Genomic DNA, 9506 nt, shown 5'->3' on the forward strand with positions numbered 1-9506 from the left:
CTATCAATCGATTCTAACTAGGCTTAATATGTTGTCTTTGCAAAATAGAAGAGTGCTTAATGACTTACTTTTTATTTTTAAGCTATTGAACTGTAATATTGACTGCCCAGCCATTCTGACATCTATACGGTTGAATGTTCCGCTGGCAAACCTGAGGCACCCTACTATATTTTATGTAGACCATCATCGAACTTTATATGCGCAAAATTCATTTAATTCTAGAGTATGTACTGCTGGAAATTCCGTTTCGTCTTTTGTTGATTTTTTTAGCGGTAATGTGAATGCGTTTAAGTCTGCGATTGTCCGACACTTATCATAATTCTTTATTTATTATACTTTTCTGTGTTTGTTTATTTGTAATTTCTTTTCCTCTTTTTTTTAATGTTATTCTGCGCTATGTATTTCCATGTATACTAAAGGGCGATGCCCGTTAATAAAGCTTATTATTATTATTAATAATATTAATAATAATATTAATGAATTAATAAAACTTGTAAAACTGTACATCAAAAAGAAATGCGTGACAACACTTTCTCGGCGCGCGAATGAGACTTTCAACACGTGCGCGTGAATGAGACGCTGAGAAATTATTGTCCACGCGTCGTCTCGCCTGCCGCTGTAATCCGATACTCGCTGCTATCGCGTCGCGCGCGCGGCTAGCTGTTTGTTACGTTATTCACGACTACTTTCCTCGCAGCCAATCGCGTCTGCTAAATTAGTGAACTTTCTTTACTTAATTACTCGAAATGTATGAGGTTAATTGCAAAATGATATAAGACTTTTTGGTTCACCTTAACGAGATCTACCTGCAGCAGAGCAATTGGACAACTTACGCGAGACATCCTGTATGTATATATGAGTAATCGAGTAAGTTACATATGTTTTAAGGTTTTATAGTAATCTAATATTTTATGCACAATCTGTAAACATTGCATTACCTACATTAAAAATTTCATCACTGTTATTATTAATAAAATACTTACACATAATTTTTAACTGCATTAATCCATTTGTTTCGTTTATCACTTTTCCATAGGGTATGGACACTGTTTGCAGGAAAAGAATAAAATTTAATTGATGAATTAATATTGGTATTTCTTGGTGTATTCGAACAGTCTCGAATGCAACAACTTCTTCTTGACATCGCGAAATATATTTTTATTCTGCCAATTTCATGCACCACATAAATGTTGAAATTGGCCACCAGATGGCACTGTAAACGTCTTGCACGATCCCTATAGCTGCCAACACACCACGGTCCACTATTAAATGCAAAAAATTCGATGTGGATAGATTGAGAATGGAAGACGTACAAAGAAGGTATGCAGCTAAGTTAAGCGAAAAGCTAGATCCATACGTGGACAACTTAGACTTGACTCATAGTGACTAGGGGAGTAAGAGAAGGGTATAAGAGAAAGCATAATATCGGCGGCAGAGGAAACGTTGGGATACGAACGCCCGCCCAAGAAGAGCGATTGATGATGACGAGTGCAGAGAAAGGATAGAGAAGAAGAACGAACTCAGGAAAAAAATGCTTGGACCGACTAACAAGAAACAGGGAAGAAGAGTACAGGGCAGTCAAAAGAACAGCGAAAAAGGTCTATCAAAAGAAAAAAAGACAATTTATGAATGATCGCATAATACGCATGCAAGAGAAGTTCACATAAAATGATACAAGGAATGCTTTCAGAGACCTAAATTTCTTCCGAAAAGGGTTCAAACCTTCTGGCAGTATGTGCAAAAAGGCAGACGGATAATTTCAGGAAAGGAGGAAGTCAAAGGCAGATGGAAAGAATTGCTCAATAGCTCAGCCCAGGAAACCAACCAAGAATACAGAATATCTCGAGATGACCAGGATGAAAGGGAATGTGAAAGGGAACCCACTAACGATAGAAGAAATCCAGCGAACTGTGAAAGCACTCAGAAATAACAAGGCGCCGGGTAGTGTAATATCTTAACTGAACTCTACAAGCACGGACGACAAGCGATGGCCGTAGCACTGCAGAGTGGGCGATGTTGTCTCAATGCATCGGTCTTCGATATTTTAGAGATAATCGATTATTTTCGTCGATGTTTTATTTTCGATTAATCGATAGTTCGATGTTGAGTCAAAACCCCAATTCTTTTCACTAAGTGAAACTCAAAAAGAGTAGACTATTTAGTCGTTTTCCACTAAGTCTGTTTCGTAAGTCTGATTTGATGATTCCAGTTTTCGAAAACACACGCTCAGAAGGTATCGAGGTTGCAACGACAGATAAATAACGCATTGCAATTGGGAAGAGTGTCGGATAAGCGGATTTAAGCGTTTGCCAATGTTCATATGGATTTTGATTTTGCGGAATGAGTGGCTGGTTTAAATATTGCTGTAATTCAAGACTCATGCCATCAGATTCATCGAGAGATGATGCGCATGATTCGACTAAACTATCATGAAAAGCCCACACGTCGAACTCATTAATTTTGCTTTTGGTTTACAGCTCCAGAGGATCTATTTTTTTGTTTCCACGTTATTATTAGCAATGACTATCTTTACTTGACTGTTAATGTACGACACAGTGGTGGAAACAGCTCTTGATGACTGGAAGTGCATGCGTTTATATCACGAGTCCAGTATATAGGGTATACATAGTTGATACTGCAAGTATCTTGTGCGACTCAATATCTTTAAAGCGTCGCTGGACTTCAAATAAGATGTTGTCTTTGAATGAATTGCTTTCAATAGTTAAAGCAACGCAGTTTTTTATAGTACCTTCCATGCAGTAAATAACAGGAATCACCAAGCTACTAGTCGGATATGAGTCACCACTTATCTCGGTAGTAACAAATTCGATCGGACCTAAAGCTCGTATAGTATCTTCTAAGATATCGATTTCCTCGCGAGAAAGTACTCTGGGAGCCATTAGACACGTTAGGAGCACAGGATATACATAATCTTTTAGTTGTAGAAAACGTAATCATATAATAAGTTGAATTCCAACGCGTAGGCACATCCTGCTTGAATTTTGTCGCGAACGCGCGGTATACGCAGAAAAACCGCGAGTGAGCAGAAGCGAGTGAGCGGTATGACGTCAGCATCAGCTGACAACGTCAGCTGCCTTAACTGTCAGCTCGCCGATCGATAGAGTTGACAGCTGATTTGTTTTTAAAGATCTTCTGGTCGTTTGTATCTAATAGAATGTTTTATTGATTAAACGGAGATCGTTAGAAACCACACAGATTATAAAAGGACCGATTCGTGTGTTCAAGTCGAGTCGTCGTGAAGATTTCACACGTATCGCCCGGTCACCGACGTCTTCGTAATTTCACATTCCGCCGAATAATTATATAAAAGTTCAGTCCGCGTTCGGTTACGGAGTTATTGTGAATTATATTTGTGCTGTGAAGATTTTATTCAAATATACACTTTTTAATGTTTAACGGATTTGTGGTTTATTATGTGCGCGAGTTTCCCGAGCGAGCCGCAAGCCTTCTTATAACAAATTTCAATGCTGTACTCTCAATTTTTCCGCCACGTATTTGCAATCGTTTTATCATAGCTCGTCAGATGCCACGACGCACAGTGATCCAGAACGCGGCAATTTCTGGACATTGGGTAAAAATTCGAAGTTTCAGTTTTAAACATTGCATATACCAAAATATTTAGCAAACTATTTATATTTTTTACTTATGAAACTAATTTTGGATAAAAGTAAGTGTATAAAAAATTATAATTGTCTAAAGTTAAGTTTTAATTCTACGTTTCGAATCCAAATAAATTTTTTTTAATATGTTCCATACATAAATCTTTTCGTTATTTCGAATACTATAAGTTCTTAGCATTATTCATTTTGTAAAAGTAGTTTTAACTTCTGGAAAGTCGTATTTGTTTAAAAAAATATTTTAAAATATTATTTTAAAATTTGATTTTTAAAAAATTCTCAAAAGTCCCACACAATTTCGAATTAGGAATCAAAGTATACTCCCTGTAGAACCAAAATCTATTTGAATCAGGTGTGACCAGGTGCTACTTTTCGAAAAAATTATTTTTAAGCTTAAATAAGTCTCAGTATTCGGAGTCGGCGCGCGAAATATTTGCGTGCACTGAATTCCTACACTGACTAATTATTTTACTTATTATGTCGACTCAGAATACAAATGTATAGATGGATATACATTTATTTATATTGTTATTGTTGTTATTATATTATTTTGAAAAATTATGTTCAAATTTATTTATTATTCAGAGATATCAGTTTCGCTTTCTTCATCATTTTCTGCCTCTGACACAACTGCGAGTAATTCTAAAGCCTCTGGATGCATTGCTTTAGACTTTACTTTCATTAACGCAGGCATTAAATTTGAAATTAATGGGTCCGATGAAATTAATAACATGTGAATAATGTCCGTATTTGCGGTTTTTCTATTCATTTTACGAGTATTTTCTAAGCGGTACTTCCTATTTATGACGCACTTCCACAGCCTCTTCCGAAAGCTTACCTATAGGCAAAATGGCATATTTAATTATTTCTGGGCCGTGAAACAATATTTTATGTATCATAACAGGCATATAATACCACCCTTAATGTTTAATCAAAAGTTCGGCTAAATTTTGTGCATATTTTGCACATTTATCCACATTAATATCCTGACCGGATGTAATTGTTTGAAGTATAACATAAAATTTTGTAAGAACAGTTTAGTCCAATCCCGTTATTTCTGCAGTGATTGCAGGATTTTCGAAAAACCTTCTGGCAGTATTGCCATCATTCATTGTTCCAACGCCTTGTTTTACAATATCTACCAGTAGTACCGAGCCGTTTGCGAAATTGTTCTTGTATATCTTTTTTTCGCACTTCTTTTCGTTTTTTTTCTTCCGCATCTCGAATAGACCATTTCTCTATTTCTAAATTACAAGAGACGTGCAGTAAGTATTCCATGCTTTTAATCCATGCATGGAGGGATAATATACCGAATCGATAATTGTTCGAGTCTACTGTCTTTTTAGAAATAAGCTGTAGTTGATTCATTTCTTTAGGTCTAGCTCCGCAAAGATAGCATACCATAGATGATAACGATTCTGACATTGATAACGTAGAACATACCTTTCTGTCGATCATGGTCTGTATCAATGTATGGAATACTTTAATATTTTTCACTTGGGTTGATCTTAAAATATCAATTTCTGCCTGGACACGTTGGTGTTCTTTTAAGATATTATTGCGATTTTCTGACACAAATTCGAATTTAATTGAACGACAATATTTAGTCGAAGACGGATGTGGATTTTCCCAAAGAATTTGTGATCTGTTAATTAATTTTAAAGGAACAAGGCACGTGAGTAAAATTGAATGATCTGCTTGCTTGTCCGTATTTTTCGATGCATCTGAAAATCGTTGCTTATACAAACTTTGGCCGCTAGCTCCATCAAACCCCCATTTTGATGTTAAAGTACAATTTTGCATTAGATTTGTGTCTATATTATGAGCTTTCATAATTCTTTCTCTAGTCAAATCCAGCAATGCCTGCAATTTAATAACTGCGCACGTTTCTGATACTTCAATATCTTGCGTTTGCAGATAACATTCTTTTCTTGCAACTAGTATTTCATTGTAAGAAGGATATACATTACTCTCACTTTGGCTTGATATTTTTTTCAGTTCTTTATATCTACGTTGAGATAAGTTTAATGTTAACGTAATTGCCAATGCTTTTTCTTTTGAATATTGAGGCTGTTTTTCAACAAATTTCTTCTCGCAAACCGCCCTAATTTTAGGTGCTTCGTCCGGATGTTGGATCAAGTAAGATATAATTTTTGACATATCATGATTTCCAGACGCTGACATTTTCATTTTAGTAGCAAAAAGTAGCGTATCAGCACAGTGTTCGGTACGTATTGCCTCAGTGCGTCTTCTTTTTTGTCTTTCCGATAGATCTAAAAATGGTGTACTGATCATAGATTGTGATGAATGTACTGCCGATGTTGAAGGAAAAGCTTGACATTCCATTGGAACTGCTTTGATAGCAATATTTGGAATTTTGAAAGATGTGTTTAACCATGCAGAATTGTTTTTAATAAATTTATTGTAATTCCGACATGAATCGATCCATTTACGATGTAAACGAAGTACAAATTTCCTTACAGGACTATCTAAACATTCGTCAGCGTCATTGGAAAAGTTCAATTCTTTTCTTGATAAAATATGCCTCTTTAATGCATTGTGATCTGTTACGTCCAGTAGACTCCACGGTTCCTCGCTTCCAAAACGAAATATTCTTTAAAAGATTTTATATAATATTCTATGTACGATTAAATCAGCGAACGTCGTTGCCACGCGCGAAAAAGATTTCGCGTGAGCGGAGGTCTCGGGGGTCACGACAAGAGGCATTGCGGTTCCCGGAAAAGAAAATAATTAACTGATTTCTTAGCGATTGCTCTCATCAGACCCATGAAATTTGGCACATGTCCGGCAAAACAAGTCTTTAAATCATGATTAAAACCGGGCTAATGAAGCAAATCATCTCGTTACCGCGACGTTCGAAAACTATTCATTTAGGGGTTAAAAAGGTTAATTATCGCAAATGATACGCGAAAACGATTATCAAAGAATACCGCCAAGAGATTTCGTTGATTTACGAAAGCAAGTATTAGACCCATCCGCTGATACCAAGTAAATTATTATAAGCGATAACCAATAATTCGCGGTAACAACTTTTTGTGAATTCCCGGAAACAAATAGCACTCCCCATGGTCCTTTGAACGCATATAAAAAGGCGACGATCTGCCCAGAGAGTCACTCTTGGACTCACCTAGTAACAATAAGCCTGTGCGGGAGTTTTGTTAAATACAAGTCAACTAGAAACGCGAACGTGTGCCAAATCATCACCCTCGCCTCCCTTTGGGTCTGAAGCAGTAGTAACTCTGCACAAATTTGCAGCATTAAAAGTAAGCGAAATTTTTACGATACATAAAACTTGTAATTATTTTACCATTAATTGAGAAATTAATTAATCAATCTAATTGTAACGTTTTTACTTATGTTACTGTTGCTTCATCATAATATTACATCGAAATTTATTAATTAAATATTAATATTTAATGCACTTGTTGGTGAAGGAATTTGAAATAATTATAAGATATTTTCACCCACGAGAATTTGTTTCTCCTTGAGAGACTTCCGACCGATAGAAATTCACTGGAACTTACGCGATTGTTCCTTTCTTTTAAAGTGTGTCCCACTAAACGTGGATCCGACGATTCGGGTTCCTCTCAACAAAATAATACACGGGAACCACACTTAGAGGGAAACCGTCTGACTACGGGCGAGCCACCTCGGAAAAGAAGTAGTTCGCGGTCCCCTAGTTTAGATTTTCCCTCTACTAGCAGTACATTTTCGAGATTATCACCACCCTCTCCTTGTTCATCTTCATCCTTGGAGATATCTGATAATCCATCTTTTACCCCGTGCCCTTCCCCTGTTCTCTCCTCTCCTTGGTATTCACCCATTGGTTCACCAGATCCTGAAGAGTATCAGGATCAACCAATAACAACCAATCAATCCTTTCCTTCCTTAGAAGTATTGAGAACCTTTTATGAGCGTGGTCTCGAAGTCCTTCGAGAACACATCCTTAATCTTTTTCCCACCTATTCGATACCCTTTCCACCCAATGCCCTTATCTTCGGACCTGGATTCATTGACGTGCCCAGTTTAAGGGCCGCCCTTGGCAATTCCGGCCCTGACACAGAGTTGGGCATTTTGTAATCGATTACCAATTATACAATTACAGGTAATGTAATCGTAAGATTGAGAGATTTCGATTACATTTGTAGTAACTGGTAATCGTCCATATAGTGATTACTATTACAAGTAATCTGTAATCACAAGAGATTTCCAATTACAGTAATTGTAATTGTAATCTGACATAATTACACTGATAATTAGTAAAGCTATTATCAGAAGTGTGAAAAAGGTATAAATAAGAGATTTAACATAATGTTTCAAAAAATATTTATTTCAGATCTTATAATTTTATAATAAGTAATTAGTTTTTTTCATAATTCAAATTTGCTTTAATTATCACCCTTTGTTCAAAGTTTTGATCTGATAGCCTATTGGCTTTTGGACTATTTGCCATTGTGGCGAATGAAAACAGTCTTTCTACAGGTGCCGATGATGGTAAAGGAGTGTTAAATTTCAAAAAAATGTTTTTTATTTCTAGATATTTATTTAACATTTCCAGAGATCGAGACTCATCTGCAAAAAAAATTGATATGGAGAGTTCGGCTTTTGTCCGGGGATGTCCAAACGAAGAAGAATTATTATTACCATAGGCGTCATTATAATCGAAAAATTCATCTTCTTTTGCGTTCTTTACCATAAATAGCGCGTCATCGATATTCAAAGGAATATTGAATTCTTTCGATAGAACAGTAATAAATAAATTTTTCAGTCGAGATTGATCTTCGGACTGGATGCAAGTAAACCATTTGTTCTTGAACCTGGGATAACTCAATGCTGCGATAATTGTCCTTTCTGCGTCAGGACTGGAAAGCATCAAAAAATTTTCAAAACGTCTTTCTACATGTGTCAATAATTCCTCTGCAATGGGTTTACAATACTGAAAAATATTCTGTTGCAATTTTTGGAGTTTCTTTTTCAACATCAGAATTGTTGGCAATAATAAACCATAGTAGGTATTGTTGTTTCCTTGAAGCATATTCAATGCTTCGGCTATTGGCTTCAAGCAAGACAAATATTCTTCCATATAGTCAAATTCGTAATCACGAAGTGGATTCTTAAGACCGAGTGCTTTATGAAGAGCACAGCTTTTTTCTTTTATCGTCAAAATTTGTTTCATAGCATCATATAAACTATTCCATCTGGTTGCTCCGGGTCGACTAAGACTATGCCCTAAAATATTCTGAATAATTTCAGCACTCTTAGGTAGGTTTTCTTTTTTCCACAGGAAATTACATTTTTCTATAACGCTTTTGTGAATGTTAGACAATTCTGAGTCAGTGGTAAGCACATGTTCAAGATCTACAGTTGCTATCAAGTTCAGCGTATGTGAACAACATCGTAAGTGGGAAGGTAAGCGTGCTTGATCAATTTGGAATTCAGTAACATCTTCTTCACTTTCAGTTGCCAGCAGATCTTCCATATCTTCATCTGAACTTTCACTCGACTCTTCCGTATTTATTTCAATACTTTTAGGGTGAATTCCAAATTTTGTGAACGCTTTCACAAAATTACTACCATTATCGGTAATTGTAGCAACGATTTTATTTGGGTCTAAGCCGAAAGCTTAATGAATTTCTTGTAGTAGTTCTGTGATGCGTTGAAAATTATGCACTCCTGAAAATCTACGACACGCTAATGCTCTCGATTTTCTCTTCAGAGTAATAGGATCGATCCAATGAGCAGTTACTCCTAAAAAACTTCTTTTCCGGTCAGACCAAATGTCTACAGTAGTGCAGATGTAATTCACTTTCTTTAAAAGTTCCTTGATTTCCAAAACCTGTTTATCAT

The sequence above is a fragment of the Ooceraea biroi genome, chromosome 12, assembly GCF_003672135.1.
Source record: "Ooceraea biroi isolate clonal line C1 chromosome 12, Obir_v5.4, whole genome shotgun sequence".
NCBI lineage: Eukaryota > Metazoa > Arthropoda > Insecta > Hymenoptera > Formicidae > Ooceraea > Ooceraea biroi.